Source organism: Schistocerca piceifrons, chromosome 10 (genome assembly GCF_021461385.2).
Source record: "Schistocerca piceifrons isolate TAMUIC-IGC-003096 chromosome 10, iqSchPice1.1, whole genome shotgun sequence".
Taxonomy (NCBI): domain Eukaryota; kingdom Metazoa; phylum Arthropoda; class Insecta; order Orthoptera; family Acrididae; genus Schistocerca; species Schistocerca piceifrons.
This window is the reverse complement of record NC_060147.1, coordinates 51,745,700-51,770,568: the sequence shown is the minus strand read 5'-3', so window position 1 is coordinate 51,770,568 and position 24,869 is coordinate 51,745,700. Positions and strand designations below refer to the sequence as shown.

The window sequence follows — 24,869 nt, the reverse complement described above, 5'->3', positions numbered from 1 at the left end:
CTTGGCTGTGAACACTCGCTTACCCGGCCGTTACAGGAATCAAAAGTGAAATTTCAGCTCCCTGGACGATTCTTCCACTACACGGCAGCAACTACAACACAGAATGTTTGAAGGAAGCCGCCCTGTGCTTTGAAGTAGAAACACGCGTTATCACCGGCTGCGCCCAGGCGATTGCGCGTTACGTAACGGCAGCGCGCTGCGCTCTGATCTAGAAATTCCGACCCATTCTATGCCGGCCGCCGTCTTTCTATTCTGTCTTTCACAGAAAGGAAAAGAATTCTTCGCTCTCGCAATGTTCTAAGACGCAAAACGCACAGCCGGTGTAAACCTGAACTGCAGCTATCAAACACCGTGACGTTCGGTTTACAAATACCACAACGGTGGCATCAGCATTACACTTCGATACAGAAGAGAATGAATTAACACTTACGACGCGCGGTCATTTCTTGTTGAAAACTCAATCAAGATAAGTACAAATAGAAACGCAAATGCTCCAAGCTATAAATCGCATACGTACGTTCGTCGGTAAAGGTAAAACTTGTCGCTTCCAGTAACAAACGCGCCTTCCACTACACTTTCGTCTTTGAAATTCAAAATTACACGATTTGCCATCACTAATGAAATACAGCATATTAAAATAAACAACGTGGAGTATACGGCGAAAGAACTGTGTTTAGAGAACTGCCGAAATAGCGGAGTACGGTGAGACGACCTGCGTCAGAACAGAACATTGCCACTCATGTTAAGCCGATTTCCATCAGAAGACAAATTCTCGGTAATTCCCGTCCTCTTATTTCAATTACGTGAACTAGTAATGCGTAAGGCTTAATTACGGCAACATCCACGTGACTTGCAGAATTTTGCAAGTATTGCGCAATGTTGCGCAATCCCCTAAAACATGTCACATGTCTGTCCACTTTGAATCTGACATTCGACATAACTCGAATAATACACGCTACGGTGGTTTTCTTCCCCGCGGTGAGCTATTTCTTCTATTTACTGCTGGCAGGTAACTTGTTATACCATCCAAGGTTAAGGACAAGAGTCATAAGTGTCTAGCGGCGAACTTACCTTCCCTGTCTGTGACAGTGCGGTGTCGGTCGGCTACGGTGTTACTGCTGCTCTGGTGCGGCTGTGTGGTGTTCGGAACAACGCAGGCAGGTGGAACACTGATCGCAATTGGACGCAGCTGTCGTGCACGGTCACTCGTGAGTACGTTGACAGCAGTCGAAAATACATCCACTCGCAACGAAACACCACCTCTCTCTGCCTCGTGCGCGAACAATCTCGCTCTTTTATCAGACATCCGGCACGGCTGAAAATAGCTCCTTGACGTCAGGGCCAGCCAATAGCATCGCGAGGAGGGGGGGAACCATAGCGTGGCCGCGGTGGGAGGCACTCTGTCAGGACCTTTCCTCGAAATTCGCTGTGAGGTGGGGGTCCCGTCAAGTCGCAGCTTGTCTTGCCTGCCTGTGTAGTGTGTGTGTCTTGTGCGCCCGCTCTACTGCGGGCGCTAGCGAAATCCGTTCTGTCTCAGAACTGCGCTGACACGCTTCCCGTGCAGATGTGCACAATTTCAACGTTTCGTTAATATATGCTACATTATTTCCCGTAGGCTACTTGCTTCACTGTCGAACTTCTTTCTCCTCTTACATGTCCTCTGATAAAAGAAGTAACTGTCGACATTGCGGAATATTTGAAGCAATAAACTTCATACGGATATACGCCACATTCCGAATGGTTTTCGTGATAGAACACGTTTAATGTCACTATTATACGTATTTCTTCAATGACTCGAAAACCGCGGCGTACAGCAAAAGTATATCTCAGTACAAAGTTAAATACAAATAAGGCCCTATTCATTTTTCTTGTATGACTGACAGTTTGCCGGCCGCTCTGCCCGAGCGCTTCGAGGCGCTACACTCTGGAACCACGCTGCTGCTACGGTCGCAGGTTCGAATCCTGCCTCGGGCATGGATGTGTGTGATGTCTTTAGGTTAGTTAGGTTTAAATAGTTCTAAGTCTAGGGCACTGATGACTTCAGATGTTAAGTTCCATAGTGCTTAGAGCCATTTGAACTGATAGTTTGCGCGAAGAGAAACAGGTGGTACTGAAAATCTCGCGCAACGCCCGTGCGCTGTAGCTCAGGCAGGTTTTGAAGGTCAATTTGATATAGTTTCTCCACTTGACAGACCACAAGTGTCCCGTATCAAATTGCTCGTCTCAAGTTCCTCCACACTACTGTGATACGTTCCAAACAGTGACAACGTAGTGAACCATACAGAAAATAGTTACATGTTCCGTAGATCATTTGGACGATTCTTTTATCGAAATGATGTGGAACAAGTCAGCTTACAGTACATGTAAACATGGTTAATGTTAACATTAATGAAAACAATTTTTGGTCCTACGCAACTACACTTAAATACTGAGCATTTCTCCTGCGTAATTTCTGCCTCTGGTTACACATACTGGTATATAAGCAGTTAATCCCGTTCACGGCACACGTTTTCAATTGCAGGTTGCCTATCTTACCGGCTTCCAGGGTCAACAAAATCTTGATTATCGCCGGCCGTTGTGACCGAGCGGTTCTATGCGCTTCAGTCCGGAACCGCACTGCTGCTACGGTCGCAGGTTCGAGTACAGCCTCGAGCTTGTATGTGTGTATTGTCCTTGGGTTAGTTAGGTTTAAGTAGTTCTAAGTCTAGGGGACTGATGACCTCAGATGTTAAGCCCCATAGTGCTCAGAGCCATTTGAACCATTTTGACTATCAGCTATTTCATATACAGGGTGACTCAAAAATAATACCACAACTTTAGGAATTTAAAACTCTGCAACGACAAAAGGCAGAGCTAAGCACTATCTGTCGGCGAATTAAGGGAGCTATAAAGTTTCATTTAGTTGTACATTTGTTCGCTTGAGGCGCTGTTGACTAGGCGTCAGCGTCAGTTGATGCTAAGATGGCGACCGATCAACAGAAAGCTTTTTGTGTTATTGAGTACGGCAGAAGTGAATCGACGACAGTTGTTCAGTGTGCATTTCGAACGAAGTATGGTGTTAAACCTCCTGATAGGTGGTGTATTAAACGTTGGTATAAACAGTTTACAGAGAATGGGTGTTTGTGCAAAGGGAAAAGTTCTGGACGGCCGAGAACGAGTGATGAAAATGTAGCACGCATCCAGCAAGCATTTGTTCGCAGCCCAGGAAAATCGACTCGCAGAGCTAGCAGAGAGCTGCAAATTCCACAATCAACTGTATGGAGAGTCCTACGAAAAAGGTTAGTTATGAAACCTGAACGTCAACTACCCGAGGCGATGGATCGGCCGCCAGGCAGCCCGTGACAGAGCACTTCATCACTGGCCTCCAAGAAGCCCTGATCTTACCCCCTGCGATTTTTTCTTATGGAGGTATTTTAAGGATATGGTGTTTCGGCCACCTCTCCCAGCCACCATTGATGATTTGAAACGAGAAATAACAGCAGCTATCCAAACTGTTACGCCTGATATGCTACAGAGAGTGTGGAACGAGTTGGAGTATCGGGTTGATATTGCTCGTGTGTCTGGAGGGGGCCATATTGAACATCTCTGAACTTGTTTTTGAGTGAAAAAAAAAACCTTTTTAAATACTCTTTGTAATGATGTATAACAGAAGGTTATATTATGTTTCTTTCATTAAATACACTTTTTTAAAGTTGTGGTATTCTTTTTGAATCACCCTGTATAACTATGATTCCAATTTAAATGTTTTTAGTGTTCGTTAAGAGGTACATGGAAATAAGCGTATGGCATCGTTGGCCGGGAGGCCCCTATTCGGGGAACTTCGGCCGCCAAGGCGCCAGTTTTATTTCATTCGACGCCACATTAGGCGACTTGCGCACCGGTGATGACGATGAAATGATGGAGAGGACAACACAACACAACATCCACTCCTCGAGCGGAGAAAATCGCCGACCCAGCTGGGTATCCAACCCGTGCCTACATTCCCAGCTGGGTATCCAGCCTGTGCCTACATTCATGGTAGGCGAGCACGTTACCACCCAGCTAAGCAGGCGGACTCATTAAAAGGTATATTCTCACGTTACAGCTTTAACACCAGCGGCGTAACCCAACGCGCGCAAATACGCAGACCATCTTCATCCAGTACTTGAGAATGAATGTACTTAGCGACTTGCATCTTACAATTTCAAACCTTTTCGAAGCTAAATCTCCCTAACGTCCCTCACAAAATGATGTAAGGGAAAAAAGTTTATCGGTTGTAATATTTTAGTTTCATTTTGCCGCCTCCGGCGTAGGAAAGACATTTTCCTTACGATGTATTTTAAGTACGCTGTCCTCTGCCACTTCTGGTAAGGCAGCGATAGCGATTTGCACTTTGTACTCTGTGGATTTTCAAATGTTTCCCTCTCTGCGGCGACGCAGATAATAGCAGAGATAAGTTTTTAGTTCTGGTTTATTAGTAGAGTAAGCTAAAGCTCCGATTGTGCATTTAGCCACCATTTTATGGATGCATAGTTTGATGATGATTACAAGCATGGACCATAGATAACATAGACTGCACGCGACGTCATTACGCTGAAACATCAAAGTCACATGACTCGGTGCAGGACGCCGACTTTGTTATTACGAATTGTGTGAAGTGGAGTTGTCACTTCCAGTTTTTTTTTCATTTGAGCTGGAATCAAGCATTGGTTTTAACAAGAAAATAACGCTATGTAGTAGTGCAGTTAACCAGATTCCTCCGAAATTCCTAACATTAATGCGATGGTTATTGTTTATACATGTGACCAGGTGAAACGTACCGACAGTTCCGTTTACAAGCAACAAAATTACAGTTCTTGAGTGAATACTTGTATTTATTGGGGGTCAACTGAAGAACGGGATACAACCCGTCGGCTTTGTCCAATGACGTCATAGGTTACTCATAGATATTCAGGTCTTTACTTTAGAGCCATAGATAATAAATCGGTTATCTGCTGTGGATAAGCGCCATCATTGTAAACTGAAATAAATGAGTGTGTTTTTATAAGACAGCACCAGACATTGCATAACATTTTTTCGTTTCAATTGGCGTAAATAATTTCATTCTTAGTGAGTTTGAGATAATTTGGGAGAATAGGTTTTCATTTACAATAATTTTTTGTTTTTGATTTTCGTTTGCAGGTATGAATTTATCTGTTCCCATAAATATGGAAGACTTAAAACAGGCTTTGTGCGTAGATATGATGGTAACCATTCGATTTTTGCAAATGTCTGATCTATGATAAATTTGTCTGTTCGCCGTACCCACGACTTATTAATATGGAGATGTAGCAAGAATCGACTATGGCGCTCAATTAGACGAGGAACATGGTTTGAGAAATCGAAGCTGGCCTTGAGGGATGTAATAAAAATTACATACTGTTAGTGGTTGAAGTATCCTGTGTGATTGTGTGTGCATGAATGCCGTGTGAGTGAGTGTACAGTTTTAGACTGGTATTCGTTTCGTAGGGAAGTTTGTGGGGAATATATAAAGCATAGGCGGCCTTTGGGGAGGGGGGCGGGGGGGGGGGGGGCTGCGTGGTATAGTCGAAATCGATGAGTCTCATTTTGGCAAAACCAAGTACAACAGAGAGGAACCTACTATGGGATTATGGATTTGGTGGGCTGTAATTTCAGGCCCACAATATGATGATGTAGTTTTTGAAGTAGTTCCAAATCGAACGAGGAAAGTTTTGATGAAATTAATTGAAAATCATGTTGCAGAGGGATCTGTAATTATTTACGATGTTTTTCTTCATATACGGATTTGGGGAATAGGGGTTTTCACCATCTTGTCGTCAATCATAACAATGGATTCAGATCTTTATGAACTGGGGACTGTACTAATAGTATAGCAGGCTATTGATCAGCCATAAAATATGTTGTAGGGAGGGGGAAAAGACGCATTTCGAGTTTACAGAGCCATTGAGACGAATATTCATGGAGGCGTAGATTACCCGATACATATGGCTCATTTAAGTGTTTCCTTAAACGTGTTGGGCAAAGGTGTCCTCCAAAATTTGTTAGTTAATTTCAGGTTGGGATTGGGGGGGGGGGGGGGCGGGAGGTAACTGATAATTAAGAAAAAGCGTGAATTTGTCGGGATGGTTAAAATAATGATTTGGATTTTTTAGGGTTGATCCATCATTCTTTATTTTCTTCTGTGGATAGTTTTTAAATTATTTTACCTCATTTCGTTGATGTGAACTTCTGGGGTTATATACTTGTATGTATGTGTGTTTTTTTGTGATGTTGTGTTTCTTGCGTATGTGGGTATGAGATTTTTCTTAACATCTTTCAAGGCGAGTTTTGGATTTTTGGCGGAGAAGTTTGCGTAAGATAAGTTTAGTCTTCCGGTGCTATCTAGACGAAAAAATAGACATATGTAGCACTGCTATCACTTACCTATATAGATCAAGTGAAGAATAGGACACTATTGCTAACGAAAACGAAGAAATCGACTTACGTTACATTCGCATCCCGTACTGCAGCTGACCTATACAGATCAAAATGGTTCAAATGGCTCTAAGCACTAAGGACATCCATCACACATATCCATACCCGAGGCAGGATTCGAACCTGCGACCGTAGCAGCAGCGCGGTTCCAGACTGAAGCGCCTAGAACCGCTCGTCCACAACGGCCGGCCTATACAGATCGACTGAAGTTCGAGATACAGCTCATATATATATGTCAACTGAGGTATTCCATGCTAACGTTACTTCTATCCCTTTTTTCTTTATTTTTTTACACAAGTACTAGGACTCAAACAAGCGACATTCATAACGTTATCATCATCATCATCATTTAAGACTGATTATGCCTTTCAGCGTTCAGTCTGGAGCATAGCCCCCCTTATACAGTTCCTCCATGATCCCCTATTCAGTGCTAACATTGGTGCTCTTCTGAAGTTAAACCGATTACTTCAAAATCATTCTTAACCGAATCCAGGTACCTTCTCCTCGGTCTGCCCCGACTCCTCCTACCCTCTACTGCTGAATCCATGAGTCTCTTTGGTAACCTTGCTTCTCCCATGCGTGTAACATGACCCCACCATCTAAGCCTGTTCGCCCTGACTGCTACATCTATAGAGTTCATTCCCAGTTTTTCTTTGATTTCCTCATTGTGGACACCCTCCTGCCATTGTTCCCATCTACTAGTACCTGGAATCATCCTAGCTACTTTCATATCCGTAACCTCAACCTTATTGATAAGGTAACCTGAGTCCACCCAGCTTTCGCTCCCATACAACAAAGTTGGTCGAAAGATTGAACGGTGCACAGATAACTTAGTCTTGGCACTGACTTCCTTCTTGCAGAAGAGAGTAGATCGTAGCTGAGCGCTCACTGCATTAGCTTTGCTACACCTCGCTTCCAGTTCTTTCACTATGTTGCCATCCTGTGAGAATATGCATCCTAAGTACTTGAAACCGTCCACCTGTTCTAACTTTGTTCCTCCTATCTGGCACTCAATCCGTAAATATTTCTTTCCCACTGACATTACTTTCGTTTTGGAGATGCTAATCTTCATACCATAGTCCTTACATTTCTGATCTAGCTCTGAAATATTACTTTGCAAACTTTCAATCGAATCTGCCATCACAACTAAGTCATCCGCATATGCGAGACTGCTTATTTTGTGTTCACATATCTTAATCTCACCCAGCCAGTTATGTTTTCAACATATGATCCATAAATAATATGATCAACACTGGAGACAGGTTGCAGCCTTGTCTTACCCCTGAAACTACTCTGAACCATGAACTCAGTTTACCGTCAACTCTAACTGCTGCCTGACTATCCATGTAAAGACCTTTAATTGCTTGCAAAAGTTTGCCTCCTATTCCATAATCTTGTAGAACAGACAATAACTTCCTCCTAGGAACCCGGTCATATGCCTTTTCTAGATCTATAAAGCATATATACAATTCCCTGTTCCACTCATAACACTTCTCCATTATTTGCCGTAAGCTAAAGATCTGGCCCTGACAACCTCTAAGAGGCCTAAACCTACACTGATTTTCATCCAATTGGTCCTCAACTAATACTCGCACTTTCCTTTCAACAATACCTGAGAAGACTTTACCCACAACGCTGGTTTGTTATGTTCAAAATATTAATGTACGTGATATTTGTCTATTATCTGTTTTCTCTCTCCTGCATTCCTTTGTTTATGAAGCCTTACTGTTAAATCTGTGTAATAAATCATCTCTGGCAAATTTTGACGCCATTGGTGAAAGCCGGCGGGTTGTACCCCGTTCTTTAGTAGTCCCCTTCGTTGCACTGTGAGTCTTTTAGTCCGCCGTTTCCACACGAGTGGAACGCAAAATATCAGTTTGGCAGGCTACATTACTTTTCTGACGATTCATCAACAAAACGTGTCAATGTTTCGCAATGCTTTTACAAGAAATTAAATACATTTATAATCAGAAGGTTCGGTTTTAACGCAAAATAATAATTTATATTTTATGACTTTTGCCACTTAATGATGCTGGTTGAAGTGTTGGCCGAAGAGCCAACACTGTGTTGCTAGAGGAGGCCGTTTCCACACGAGTGGAACGCAAAATATCAGTTTGGCAGGCTACATTACTTTTCTGACGATTCATCAACAAAACGTGTCAATGTTTCGCAATGCTTTTACAAGAAATTAAATACATTTATAATCAGAAGGTTCGGTTTTGACGCAAAATAATAATTTATATTTTATGACTTTTGCCACTTAATGATGCTGGTTGAAGTGTTGGCCGAAGAGCCAACACTGTGTTGCTAGAGGAGGCCGAAATGCACGCGTTTAATTACACACTGACTGGCGCGAGGTCTGGAACAGTTAAGGGAATTAATAGTAGCAAATAAAGTACGTGGTTGATATAATACTTAACTTTAATCCACAATTGGTGTACATCGCTCTTGATGGTACATGTTATAATCTCAAAATCAAATGCTATGGCGCCTTGCTAGGTCGTAGCAAATGACGTAGCTGAAGGCTATGATAACTATCGTCTCGGCAAATGAGAGCGTAATTGTCAGTGATCCATCTCTGGCAAACTCTGCTGTACAACGGGGCGAGTGCTAGTAAGTCTCTCTAGACCTGCCGTGTGGCGGCGCTCGGTCTGCAATCACTGACAGTGGCGACACGCGGGTCCGACGTATACTAACGGACCGCGGCCGATTTAAAGGCTACCACCTAGCAAGTGTGGTGTCCGGCGGTGACACCACACTGGTATGTAAAGCAAATAAAAGACTGCCAGTTTACGTTGAAAAAACCTCCTGGGTAATCTTAAGTGGCTCACTCAACAAGAACAGATTTTATCGGTACAATTAACAGTCAACATTCATCTTTAGTTGTTTATGGCGCTGCCAGAGGCAGATCTGCACCACGAAGCACTTTCGTACTGGCGTATAAGCTCACTCAAGGCCTGCTGGAAGTGTTTTTTTTTAAGGCTGTGATAAGTCATGGAGGGGCAGAACATCAGTCCAGCAGTCTGAAGCTGCTCCCAAGAGATTTTTGGTACACATTCAGATTGATACACCTACTAGTGCTAATTGCTCTGCCGTTGTAATAAATAACGACTGTGATTACATACCTAATCTAGTTTCTTAGACTTTGTGATTTGATCCATTATAAATGGTTTTTGAAAGCCTGCGACTGTAGAAACAATAGGTTTGTTTATAAATAAATCAATCTCCTGCTACCAGTCACGATTTTTCTTTATTTTAGTATTCGCACGACGCGTTTCGAGAAATAATTCCCATTTTCAAGTGCGTTTTTTGTCTGTATTAAGCCATTTCTTTTGATGTTGTTAGTGTGTGTGAGTCTGCTTCATTTTGTTGACTTTTACTGCAATACATCCGAAAGACGCGATTCTTTAGTTGGGTATCAATTCTTTTTATGAGGTTAGTGGCTAACATTTAGAAGAATTTGTACTTACAGTTTTCTAATGGTCCAATTGTGTAGAGTCTCTCTCACACACACACACACACTTAACATCACACACAACTTGTTGTACACATTACACATCGGAAATATCTTCTATAAACAAAACAGTTACAAAGATCTTCTTACAGGTAGTCCACAGAGATAACATTAAAGGTCTTCCACAGATTATGATATGCTTTTGTACAGAGGTTATTTATCTTAACAATTTGGCTTATAAATTACTTATATTGATTGTACAATTGTGCTTATTTCTATGTTTTACTATTTTTATTTAAGTATATTATCGAAACATGTGAAGAATTTCACTGATTCACTTTCAAGTTTTTCATTTAATATTTTATCTTCATATTTTCTGTAATGTGAATATACCTCCAGTTCTTCAAGCAAATCCATTTTATGTCCTTTATTTAGTCGGTGGAGTACTTTGACATTTTGCTCTATTTTTCCAAATGGGTGTCCTGTATTATGTATGTATGTTGCTATAGCTGATGTAGTGTGTTTGTTGTGTGTGTATGCTCTAATGTGCTCTGTGTACCTCGTGTTGATATTTCGGCCTGTTTGTCCTATGTAGAACTTGGAGCATTCCTGGCATGTTACCTGGTATATTCTAGAGTCTGAATATAGATCATGATTACATTTTATATTAGGTATTAGTTTTTGCTGTAGTTTATTAGATGTAGAAAACCCAATTTTTACTCTGTGATTTTTGAAAATATTTGCAGTCTTTTGTGATACATTGCCTATGTATGGAATGCTAGATATACATTTGTTTTTCTCTTTTTCTTCTTTACATAATACAGGACACCCATTTGGAAGATTAGAGCAAAATGTCAAAGTATTCCACCGACTAAATGAAGGACATAAAATGGATTTGCTTGAAGAACTGGAGGTATATTCACATTACAGAAAATATGAAGATAAAACATTAAATGAAAAACTTGAAAGTGAATCAGTGAAATTCTTCACATGTTTCGATAATATACTTAAATAAAAATAGTAAAACATAGAAATAAGCACAATTGTACAATCAATATAAGTAATTTATAAGCCAAATTGTTAAGATAAATAACCTCTGTACAAAAGCATATCATAATCTGTGGAAGACCTTTAATGTTATCTCTGTGGACTACCTGTAAGAAGATCTTTGTAACTGTTTTGTTTATAGAAGATATTTCCGATGTGTAATGTGTACAACAAGTTGTGTGTGATGTTAAGTGTGTGTGTGTGTGTGTGTGAGACTCTACACAATTGGACCATTAGAAAACTGTAAGTACAAATTCTTCTAAAAGTTAGCCACTAACCTCACAAAAAGTATTGATACCCAACTAAAGAATCGCGTCTTTCGTATGTATTACAGTAAAAGTCAACAAAATGAAGCAGAGTCACACACACTAACAACATCAAAAGAATGGCTTAATACAGACAAAAAACGCACTTGAAAATGGGAATTATTTCTCGAAACGCGTCGTGCGAATACTAAAATAAAGAAAAATCGTGACTGGTAGCAGAAGATTTATTTATTTATAAACAAACCTATTATCTATTCTTAGACTTTGTACGGGGGGCGTTTGAAAAGTCCGTGCAAAGTCTGGGAGATTGGACCACCGGCGCGCATCGAGGTCATGTTTAGCATCTTTGGAAAGAACGCATGCGAAGTTTCAGCCATATTGGCATATTTCTTTGTGTTTGGCATTCGTGTGAATCAAGGAAGTCGAGTGATTGTCAAAAAATGGATGAAAAAGAATTTTGTACGGTGATTAAACATTACTTTATGAAAGGCAAAACGCCTCAGGAGACTAAAGAGAAGCTTGATAAACATTACGGTGACTCTGCACCTTCGATTATAAGAGTTTGTAAGAGTTAAGGTGCGTGAGATTGCTAGTGCTGTGGCCATCTCGAATGAACGGGTACATAATATTTTGTATAAACATTTGAACATGAGAAATCTATCCGCAAAATGGGTTCCACTTAACCAAACACGGAATCGCGTGAAGTGTTGCAAGGATGGTTTGCAGCTGTTCAGGAAGAATCCGCAGGACTTTAAGCGTCGTTCCGTCACTGTGGATGAAGCATGGATACATTACTATACTCCTGAGACCAAACAACAACCTAAAACAATGAGTAACCAAGGGAGAATCTGCACCAAAAAAGGCGAAGACCATTCCCTCGGCCGGAAAGGTTATGCCGACTGTCTTTTGTGATTCGCAAGGGATAATTCTCATCAGACTACCTGGAATAGGGTAAAACTATTACAGGTGCATATTATTCATCGTTACTGGACCGTCTGAAAACGGAGCTGCAAGAAAAACGCCGGCGATTGGACCGCAAAAAAGTCCTTCTCCATCACGACAATGCACCAGCACACACCTCAGTAGTTCTGGTCGCAAAATTAATGGAAATAGGATTCCAGCTCGTTTCACATCTCCCCTATTCTCCAGACTTGACCTCAGCAGTTGTGGTCGCAAAATTAATGGAAATAGGATTCCAGCCCGTTTCACATCTCCCCTATTCCCCAGACTTGACCCTCCAATCTGAAGAAATGGCTCGTGGGATAAAGATTTTATTCAAACAAGGAGGTGATTGCAGCAACTAATAGCTATTTTGCAGACTTTGACAATTCCTACTATACGGATGGGATCAAAAAATTAGAACAGCGTTGGACGAAATGTATAAGTGTAAAAGGAGACTATGTCCAAAAATAAAAAAGGTTGACCCCAAACACGTAAGTAGTTTTTAGTTTTGCACGGACTTTTCAAACGCCCCTCGTATTTGGCTCGGAAACAGAATAAATAAAACTAGAGTGCCACCTGGGGCCAATTTCATCGTTTTCTAAAATTTCTAGTACTGGTATCTTGAACAGAAAAAACAGAGTTGGCTTATCTCTCATGTCCGATTATCATGAATACGTGTGTAAAATGGGCCAGAAAGTATTGAACAAATGCGCATTTTTAATTTGTAAAACCCTTTTCAGAAATTAGTTACCTCAGCTTTGCAGGACCTGAGGACTAATGTTTTCCTTAGCTGAATAAACATGTTTGATACAGTACCCCCTTGATAATCACATTCTTCAACTGCAAAAGAGCTATAATCTTTGAGTATAGCAAAATAAATCTACATGATGAAATGAGAGTTTTGTGGCGGCGTTCGTAGGGACAAACAATTCGCTGTAGAAACGGCTTACGAAGTCACCGCCACACTTTTAATAGCGGGCCGACCAGTCCGCTGGAACAGTGAACAGAAAGATGAAAACCCAAACACTCTGATTAAATGAAAGTCGGTACTTATCTTTATTAACGATGATACAGAAAACACCGTAGTGAACTCCGTGTCTACAGAAATCTGTCTAGTTCCAGTCGGAGCGGCTAGGTCAGCGTCAGCTGACGACCAACAACAACTCTGCTGCGATGAACACACAACTGACTAGCAAGTACACAATTCGGTGGCGAGTATACAACTGAGCGGCGAATACAAAACTGTCCTAGCGCTCGCGACTCCAGCGCTTAAGAAACCAGAAGCCAGCGGTGGCGCGCGCAGACTTGCGGCGATTTCCTGTCTCGCTGGCGCTGCTTATGCGGACGGCGTCCGGACTTTGATGTTGCCAACCTTTTGGCAGCGGGCTCGGGTGGCATTCCTGGCTAGGATATAACAGAGAGTCCGTAGGAAGAAACTACACCATGCTCTGATTAGAAGTGTTCACACAAAAATAGCTTTGTTTACTAATCAGTGATTTTATGATTTTTTGAAAATAGAATTACATAACATGTGGTGGCAGCTGCAGAGATCAAGTTGCCTATTTTTTGTTTACATGAACGTTCTCTGTATCTTTTTTTAAAACTCTGTCGCTAACAAGTGAGAAATTAACACTTTATATTTGTTCCAATGTGTAATTCAGAATATCAGTTTCCAAATTTATATGCCTTAAAACTGTGTTATCATCTTAATTTTTAAGAAGACTGGACTACATTTTTTTCTTCTTCCACTGCAGCAAAAATTGGATTAAATAAAGTTCACTCTAAAAGATCTGTGTTAAGCGATACAGTAATAAATTTCCACAGTACAAGGATACAAATTCTGCACTAGCGCTGTTTTTCTGTCGTAAATTAAGTGGTTGTATTATTACCATCAGTACTTTTATTTTTATTCCTGATTTTAGAATTCGGTGCAGGTTTTTGGCACGAGGTCAGAAAGTGAAAATGTACTCACATTAGAAATGTACTACCCCTGAACTTTACCAGAAAAAGCTGCAACCTTAACCACATAATATAGCCTGTTGCTGATCCTAAAAAAATTATGACACTGATAATGATCCTGTTTAAAAAAAGGCTGTTTACCTTATTCCTCCGAGAGAGCACTTCATCTGTAACGAAATTTACAATAATATTAAGACAACATGCTTGACTGATGTCTGTATGAAGTGTTAGGGTGTACATTGTTGTCCATGTAAATGATGATTTTTTTTGGGGGGGTGGGGGGGGGGGTTGTGTTGGGCATTGGTGTTGGCTTATTTTCACTCTGCTGTAATTCAGTCCTCTGCACAGCAGGGCATTTTAAGTAGATATAGTGTTTGGCCATGTGTAGTAAACAGTATCTGTTCACCAGAAGTGAGCAGCAAGATTGGTGTGTAAGGCAGATAACCACACACTGTGCAGAATGCTTTTTTAGGCTCTTGGAATTCTTGCCCCACAATACCTGTACTCCATTATAGTTTTTCTTGTTACAACAAAAACAATTTTCAGCTGAGCTGTGATGTACTTAACACAATACAAGGCAATCAAAATAATTTTCATGTGTGCTTCGCATTCGTGCATAGTGTTCCGAGAGCAGTAATGAATCCTTCTGCAAAGGTATATTATTCAGCAAGCTTCCCTCTAACATAGAGCAAGAAATTGGAAATTTCTACTATTTCAAAAGAAAACTATACTTAAATTACCCACTCTATATTACATGAAGATCTAGATTCGGTAATTAAAAAGTTCTGCTAGTTACTTGGTAGGCACAGATTTAAGTTGTAAAGCTATATGTTAAATAGTAATGCACTGCAAGCAAGACTCAGTTTTTGCCGACACAAGTAACTATTTAGCTAACAAAATTCGAATGTAATTAAGTTAGTACTGAGCTATCAATGGGAGGCAAACAGCAAGTATTTAGTATAACTATGGATGTAGCAGTTGTTTTCAGAGTGGCAGCATTCTTTTTACTGTAATTAATTAGCTGCTGCAAGTATGAATATAACTATGTAGTACAGAGATGGGTACATTAATGCTAATACAGAATGTCTACAATTTGCTTATTGTTACTGTAGGTCTTCACTCATCCCACATCCCTGAGGGTTCTCAATCTACAGTGTAATTTTGTTACAGATCAAATTTTGTGCTTTGTAATAGCAACATAGTTAATGACCTTCATATAAGCCTACAGAAGTCTTCTTTTGACACTACACACTTCACAAACAGATGAAAATCTCAATTGTAAAAGGGAACTATTTGAAAATCCTTGCAGAAGTATTTCCACAAGTTGAAAGTTAGGATGGGCGTTGGCCCTTGGATGTAAAATTGATGAATGACTAATATTTTGAGACGACATATCGTTAATCTCTAGCTCACTACACAAACATAATCAACAGTTTATAATATATTATGCTTTCTATCTTGATATCTTTTCGGTATTTGGACTGGATTAGGCAAAAACCAGAAATATGCGCTTATCTTGTGTAAATACCTGACATTATGCGCATAAACGAATTTCCTTTCTTACTAAATCATATTAAAACGTTTCACACTTTTTCTTGCGGAATCGTGCGAAATTCTTATTTTGTGTTCGACTCCCGAAGCGGTGAACTACAATAATTCGCAGCGAAACAAAAAAGAAAGTATTCACTAAAGAACAGTCATTCTGTTGCTTATTAAAAAGAACCATCAGTACATTTCAAATTGACCCCCAAGTAACAACGATGCTCATTTATTACCAGGACTTTCGGAGAAACTAGGTTAACCGCACTCCTACATGTGTAACTGTTGTAGTACAGTTCGACGAATTGTCAAAATCAACACTTGAGTTTAGCTAGATATGAGAGAAACTGTGTCAGCTCCACTAACCACAACGCGTAATGACCGGAACTCTGCTTTCTAACACCGAGTCACGTGACTTTGTTGTTGGTTTCAAGCCTTTAACACGGCAGAGATACGGAAATGAGCGTTCTATGTTATATATGCTCTATAACTACAAGTATGGCTTTATGTGATTTATGTCTACGATCTCTGTTTCCTGTCCTACAGTTCTTGGTCATTTCCAAGAATGTTTGCCTATCGAAACTGCGGGCTCCAAACGACAGGTTTCGAACGTGCGATTTTAGATCGATCACGCGACTATGATGCCGGACGTTATGATAAATCATTTGTGAGTTTCTAGGGAAACCTAAAGGATTTATATCGGTAGTGAGTGGGATGTCTGGTATTGTAGACGTTTCTTCAGCCGATAGCCTCACGTGGAAGAATCTAATTCCATGTTTACGCGATTTAGAAAATTGTTTGAATTTTTGTCGGAAATATGGGCTAATACCGGACGACGAAAGGAGGGACGGTGTACGGTGGGGCGAACGAAGCCTGTAAAAGTTCGTAAGAAGAGTACTGATAGTGAAATAGCTTTACAATTTCATTGCGGAAACCGTGGTAAACGAATGACTGTCAAGAAGAATATATGGTGCGACTATTTCAAATTATCGAAACATACCATCATAATTCTTGTATGTTGCTGAATTAGGGTCAGCACCCTGCAAACAACAGCACCGGAAATTGATTTATCTACCAATACCGTGTGCGACTATTTCGGGTTTTGCAAAGAAGTTTGTTATGTAATAGTGATGAATGACATTGTACCAATCGGTGGACCAAATAAAGTTGCATATTTGTGGTTAAAATCTTATGGGACCAAACTGCTAAGGTCATCGGTCCCTAAGCTTACGCACTATTTAATCTAACTTGAACTAACTTACGATAAGGACAACACACACATCCATGCCCGAGGGAGGACTCGAACCTCCGGCGGTGAGAGCCGCGCTGACCGTGACAAGGTGCCTCAGACCGAAATAAAGTGGACGAATCGTACATAGCAAGAAGGAAAAACCAGAAAGGACGACCTTTAAAGAATGAAATCAAACATACTTGGGTATTCTACGACAGTCCCGGAAGTGCTTTGTGATAAGAGTGTTCTCCAGAGACAAGGTAACTTTAGTCGGTTTGATAAAGCGCTTTATACTGCCCGGTAACAAAGCAATTACAGACGGCTTTCAGTCCTACAAGACACTGACAGCACAAGGATTCAACCACGAGTTCGTCAACCAGTCTGCAGAGTTCGTGTCTTCCGATGACCCCAGTGTGCACACGCAGAACATCGAGTGGCTGTGGAAATCAGTGGTTCAAATGGCTCACGACTATGGGACTTAACATCTGAGGTCATCAGTCCCCTAGACTTAGAACTACTTAAACCTAACTAACCGTAGGACATACCATACACCCATGCCCGAGGCAGGATTCGAACCTGCGACTATAGCAGCAGCGCCGTTCCGGACTGAAGCGCGCAGAACCGCTCGGCCACAGCGGCCGGCGGAAATGAGTGAAATCTTCCAATAAAAGGGAAGGGCCTCCAAGAGAAAGAGACCAACTCAACTTGTTTCAGTATCTGTATTTCCATAACTTGAGGTTGCAAGGAAAAGTTGACGAATGTGACACTATTGATATTTTTGCGTGTCATTGGCAGAGTCTACTCAGGTTACGGCAAAAAGGGAATGCTTCCTGTAACATACACATCAAATGGAGCTTCTCATGACGACAACGTCACGTCGGGTGAGGTAAGTCGTTTCGTTTGTAATTTTAGTGACTCTTGTTTTATCGTAGCTTTAGTGACCACTATAAACATACATAGTCGCGTGATCGATTTAGATTCGCACGTTCGATATCTATCGTTTGGTTCCCGCGGCTTCCATAGGCAAACATTCTTCTTTTTTTTCTGAACATTTATTTATGCTTTCAACTGTTTGTGTATGAGTTATCTATGACGTCACTGGTCAAATCTGATGAGCTGTATCCCATTCTTCAATATTGCCACCAATCCTTTTGAAATTTATGTTCGCGGAGCTAATTGCCGAGCAGCGATGGAAGATCGAAGGTAAATCAATTGTTTTCGTCTCTTCCGTGGTGCCCACAAAGGACAAAATGTTAATTAGTGTGAATTTACGGCTTATGAAGATTATATAAAAAATAATCTTTCTCGATGAGATATGAAAACGTTTAGTACATTTTCGCTTTTCATGCAAATGTCAGCATCAAGCACGATGTTTTAAATTATCACTTTTTTACTGTTAATAGGCCTACTATTCGCAACACACTGCATAGTGGAAGTGTGCGCATACAATGCACCTGCGACATCCCACTATCCCATGACATTTTCTGAGTCGGTGTATACCACTCAATGTGCCTGCAAAATTATATCATTCTACGAAACAATGTGACGTCATTAACTTGAGGTGCGAGAGAAACAGAGTGCCAGTTAGCTAGACCATATTCCGCTAGTGTGATAATGAGACTCTGTAATGATGTGGGACGTGGGCAGTTGGAGTGATATGGGACCCCTGATACGTCTAGATACGACTCTGACAGGTGACACCTACGTAAGCATCCTGTCTGATCACCTTCATTCATTCATGTCCGTTATGCATTCTGACGTACTCGGGCAATTCCTCCAGAACGACACCCCACACGTCCAGAATGGCTCCAGGAACACTCTTGTGAGTTTAAACACCTTCGATGGCTACCAAACTCCCCACACATGAACATTATTGAGCATATGTGGGATGCCTTGCAACGTAATGTTCAGAAGAGATTTCCTCGTACTCTTGCGGATTTATGGACAGCCCTGAAGGATGGTGGGGTAATTTCCAATAATGATTGCCCTATCGAAGTCGCGGGATCCAAACGACATATATCGAACTTGCGATTCTAAATCGATCATACGAGTCTCGTGGCGGGCGCTATGATCAATTACTTGTGATCGTCATTTTTATCTGTTTCCCGTGTTTCATTTACTTGCTCTTTTCTCCGGGTCTGATAAAGCACTTCATACTCCCTGGTACTAAAGTCATTAAAGACAGGTTTCAGTCGTACAAGACTATGAAAGCTGAAGGATTCGACCACGAATTCGTGAACCACCCTGTGCCTTCGGATGACTCCAGTGCCCACACACAGAATATCGAGCGGCTATGGAAATAGTTTGGACAAGAAGAGAATGGAAGCTTTCGAAATGTGGTGCTACAGAAGAATGCTGAAGATTAGATGGGTAGATCACATAACTAATGAGGAGGTAATGAATAGAATTTGGGAGAAGAGGAGTTTGTGGCACAACTTGACTAGAAGAAGGGATCGGTTGGTAGGACATGTTCTGAGGCATCAAGGGGTCACCAATTTAGTATTGGAGGGCATCGTGGAGGGTAAAAATCGCAGAGGGAGACCAAGAGATGAATACACTAAGCAGTACGTAGTGGGAGATGATGCAGCTTGCACAGGATAGAGTAGCATGGAGAGCTGCATCAAACCAGTCTCAGGGCTGAAGACCACAACATGTAAATCTGTGAAGTCTTCCATTAAAAGGGAAGGGCATCCAGGACAACGAGACGAACTGTACTTGTTTCAGTACCTCTACTTTCACAACTTGCGTTTGCAGGGAAAAGTCAACGCATGTGACACTCTGCCGATATTCTTGCGTGATATTGGCAGAGTTTACCCAGGCCATGGGAACAAGGGAATTGTCCCTGTAGCGCACGCTTCACATGGACTTTCACGTGACGATAACACCGACGACGAATAAGGTAAGTCGTGTCCTTTGTAAATGCAAGTATTTTTTAACGCTCTTCTTTTGTCGTTGCTGTAGTGACCACCGTCAACATAACTCTTACCGCCCGCTACGAGACTCGCATGATCGATTTACAATCGCACGTTCGATATGTGTCGTTTTGACCCCGCGCCTTCGATAGGCAATCATTCTTGGAAATTACCGATGGTTGTGTCAATTCCCTCCAGCATTATTCCAGACGTTAGTCTAGTCCATGCCACATCGTGTTGCGGCGCTTCTGCGTTTTCTCGGGGGCCTTAGACGATATTAGGGAGGTGTACCAGTTTATTTGGCTCTTCAGTGTACTATACATTGGTTATAGATTATGAGTCGTGGTATGAATACGTTACCGTCGCAAATAAATGTGATGAATAGTGAGAGCAGGCGAGATATCACATGGACGTGTCAGAAATGAAAGCAACAAATGAACTAGTGAGAACTATGTTACAACAATGGAATTCAAGAGTCAAAACGTCCAAAACGGAACGCAACTGCAAAAACGATAAAAACATAGTGTTTAGACAGTATAAGAGAAACTGTGTGATTGTGAAACTGTTGCGTTCATTTGTTGCAGCTTATGTGACAAAGTATTATGTTTACATGATTTCCTTAGAAGCGATAACATTCGTACGAAGAACTACATCGGGCAAGCAGGCAAATCTCACTCGCTTACCAGTCGTAGAAATTACACTGCTGGCCGTTAAAATTGCTACTCCACGAAGATGACGTGCTACAGACGCAAAATTTAACCGACAGGAGGAAGATGCTGTGATATGCAAATGATTAGCGTTTCAGAGCATTCACACAAGGTTGGCGCCGGTGGCGACACCTACAACGTGCTGACATAAGGAAAGTTTCCAACCGATTTCGCCGGCCGGTGTGACCGTGCGGTTCTAAGCTATTGGGCTATTGGCTCTGAGCACTATGGGACTCAACTGCTGAGGTCATTAGTCCCCTAGAACTTAGAACTAGTTCAACCTAACTAACCTAAGGACATCACAAACATCCATGCCCGAGGCAGGATTCGAACCTGCGACCGTAGCAGTCTTGCGGTTCCAGACTGCAGCGCCTTTAACCGCACGGCCACTTCGGCCGGCTGCGGTTCTAAGCGCGTCAGTTTGGAACCGCGTGACCGCTACGGTCGCAGGTTCGAATCCTGCCTCGGGCATGGATGTGTGTGATGTCCTTAGGTTAGTTAGGTTTAAGTAGTTCTAAATTCTAGGGGACTGATGACCTCAGTAGTTAAGTCCCATAGTGCTCAGAGCCATTTGAACCAACCGATTTCTCATACACAAACAGCAGTTGACCGGCGTTGCCTGGTGAAACGTTGTTGTGATGCTTCGTGTAAGGAGGACAAATACGTACTATCACGTTTCCGACTTTGATAAAGGTCGGATTGTAGCGTATCACGATGCGGTATATCGTATCGCGATATTGCTGGTCGCGTTGGTCGAGATCCAATGACTGTTAGCAGAATATGGAATCGGTGGGTTCAGGAGGGTAATACGGAACACCGTGCTGGATCCCAATGGCCTCGTATCACTAGCAGTCGAGACGACAGGCATCTTATCCGCACCGTTGTAACGGATCGTGCAGCCGCGTCTCGATCCCTGATTCAACAGATGGGGACGATTGCAAGACAACAACCATCTGCACGAACACTTCGACGACGTTTGCAGCAGCACGGACTATCAGCTCGGAGACCACGACTGCGGTTACCCTTGACGCTGCATCACAGACAGGACCGCCTGCGATGGTGTACTCGACGACGGACCTGGGTGCACGAATGGCAAAACGTCATTTTTTGGGATGAATCGAGGTTCTGTTTACAGCATCATGATGGTCACATCCGGGTTTGGCGACATCGCGATGAACGCACATTGGAAGCGTGTATTCGTCATCGCTATACTGGCGTATCACCCGACATGATGGTATGGAGTGCCATTGGTTACACGTGTCGGTCACCTCTTGTTGGCATTGACGGCACTTTGAACAGTGGACGTTACATTTCAGATGTGTTACGACCCGTGGCTCTGCCCTTCATTCGATCCCTGCAAAACCCTACATTTCAGCAGGATAATGCACGACCGCATGTTGCAGGTCCTGTACGGGCCTTTTTGGATACAGAAAATGTTCGACTGCTGCCCTGGCCAGCACATTCTCCAGATCTCTCACCAATTGAAAACGTCTGGTCAATGGTGGCCGAGCAACTGGCTCGTCACAGTACGCCAGTCACTACTCTTGGTGAACTGTGGTATCGTGTTGAAGCTGCATGGGCAGCTGTACCTGTACACGCCATCCAAGCTCTGTTTGACTCAATGCCCAGGCGTATCAAGGCCGTTATTACGGCCAGAGGTGGTTGTTCTGGGTACTGATTTCTCAGGATCTATGCACCCAAATTGCGTGAAAGTGTAATCACATGTCAGTTCTAGTATAATATATTTGCCCTATGAATACCCGTTTATCATCTGCATTTCTTCTTGGTGTAGCAATTTTAATGGCCAGTAGGTAGGTGCGTCGATAAGAGATTCCTGTCATATGACACCACGCACTGTCACTAATGCCATGTATGACACATCAGACGTGGTTTCCGGTGGAGGATTCGGTTTACTTGTCGGCTTACCATCAAAGATTTGGGTTCCTATTCGAAAGCCACTTCCTTTCGCCTGCTAATAGTGTAATTGTGTTTTACTAACGTACGTTACACCATGATACAGACACAAATCAGAATTACGCTAACAGTGGAAAAAAAATAAAATAAAATTTACCGATAGGGAAATTTGAACACGACTCGTCCGCGTGGAATTCCAAGAACGTAACCACTTAACCATAACGCCATTTTTCTTTATGCCTGTTCCATATTGCGCACCTTGTTCTAATACCGTTCACTGCTTCTATTTTGCTTTTTTTCACAGTCCAGTACACCTTCTTTCTGTTTTAACGGCCTGTGCACTGGCCCATGTTACCACTAAACGTGCGGGGGGGGGGGGGGGGGTGTTGCACCAGTTGCTGCTCACATAGGAAAGCTTGTAATCTCTGTTTAAAAATCATATTCCTTTTATTTAATTAGTTTTATTTATTTAGCATATGATTACTTGACTAAAAATTAATGCTGAAAATTACCTTAGATTACTAACTAATGTCTAGGCCACGAAGGTAATCTATTAATCCCCCCTCATCACCAGAGCTGTGTCGGATAGCGACGGAAAGCAACTACGTGCTGAATAGTCTGCTTTCCAGCGCCAGAACAACTCGGAGAAGCTATTTTGTTCCACTCGTGCAGAGAATCGGCACACTGTCAGTGTGGTTCTAATTCGGTTAAGAAACGATCGGATCTTGCGCGCGAATTCAGATTCGCGTGGCTCTGACGATATGCAGGGCATCTTATGCTGCTCCGTCGTGGCATTAGTCTGCTATCTGTGTCTCCAGCATGCATAGATATTAAAGCCGTTGCTTTAACATCCTTTAAGATTCCACAATGGATGACGAGACCGAAGCCTTCCTTTACTTTTAAAACTAACTGAGCACGATAGTCAAATTTCCTTTCGCCACTTTTCTTCCCGCTCAGTGCACTACTCTGGTCCATACATAGATTTCAGAAGATACAAACGCCATATACTTGTACACTTTCTACATCTATATCTACAGCTACGTGGTTACTCTCCTATTCACAACAAAGTGCCTGGCAGAGGGTTCAATGAACCACCTTCATGCTGTCTCTACCGTTGCACTCTCGAACGGCACGCGGGAAAAACGAGCACTTCAATTTTTCTGTGGGAGCCCTGATTTCTCTTATTTTATCGTGATGATCATTTCTTCCTATGTAGGTGGGTGCCAACAGAATGTTTTCGCAATCGGAGGAGAAAACTGGTGATTGAAATTTCATGAGAAGATCCCGTCGCAACGAAAAACGCCTTTGTTTTAATGATTGCCACTCTAATTCACGTACCATGTTTGTGACACTATCTGTGCTATTTCGCGATAATACAAAACGAGGTGCCCTTCTTTGTACTTTTTCGGTGTCATCCGTCAGTCCCACCTGATGCAGATCCCACACCGCACAGCAATACTCTAGAATAGGGCGGACGAGCGTGGTGTAAGCAGTCTCTTTGGTAGACCTGTTGCACCTTCAAAGTGTTCTGTCAATGAATCGCAGTCTTTGGTTTGCTCTACCCACAATATTATCTATGTGATCGTTCCAATTTAGGTTATTTGTAATTGTAATCCCTAAGTATTTAGTTGAATTTACAGCCCTCATATTTGTGTGACTTATCGCGTAATCGAAATTTAGCTCATTTCTTTTAGTACTCATGTGAATAACTTCACAGTTTTCTTTATTCGGAGTCAATTGCCACTTTTCACACCATGAAGATATCCTATCTAAATCATTTTGCAAGTCGTTTTGTTCATCTGATAATTTTAAAAGACGGTAAATGACAGCATCATCTGCAAACAATCTAAGACGGCTACTCAGATTGTCTCCTATGTTGTCAATATAGATCAGGAACAATAGAGGGCCTATAACACTTCCTTGGGGAACACCGGATATTACTTCTGTTTTATTCGATGATTTTCCGTCTATTACTACGAACTGTGACCTGTCTCACGGGAAATCACGAACCCAGTCGCACAACTGAGACGATACTCCGTAGGGACGCAGTCGAAACAGCATATCCAGACACTCTGGGATGATGATGATGGCATTGAAACAGAGGATGACACGCGTAAAGCTGAAATACTAAACACCTTTTTCCAAAGCTGTTTCACAGAGGAAGACCGCGCTGCAGTTCCTTCTCTAAATCCTCACACAAACGAAAAAATGGTTGACATCGAAATAAGTGTCCAAGGAATAGAAAAGCAACTGAAATCACTCAACAGAGGAAAGTCCACTGGACCTGACGGGATACCAATTCGATTCTACACTGAGCACGCGAAAGAACTTGCCCCCTTCTAACAGCCGTGTACCGCAAGTCTCTAGAGGAACGGAAGGTTCCAAATGACTGGAAAAGAGCACAGGTAGTCCCAGTCTTCAAGA

At 42.0% G+C, this 24,869-nt stretch overlaps 1 protein-coding gene across 1 annotated transcript in view; it reads right to left on the bottom strand.

Annotated features, from left to right (window-relative positions):
• Positions 1 to 24,869, bottom strand: part of LOC124719050 — an 89,683-nt gene that overhangs the window by 10,866 nt on the left and 53,948 nt on the right. The gene's annotated exons all lie outside the window — the stretch shown is intronic.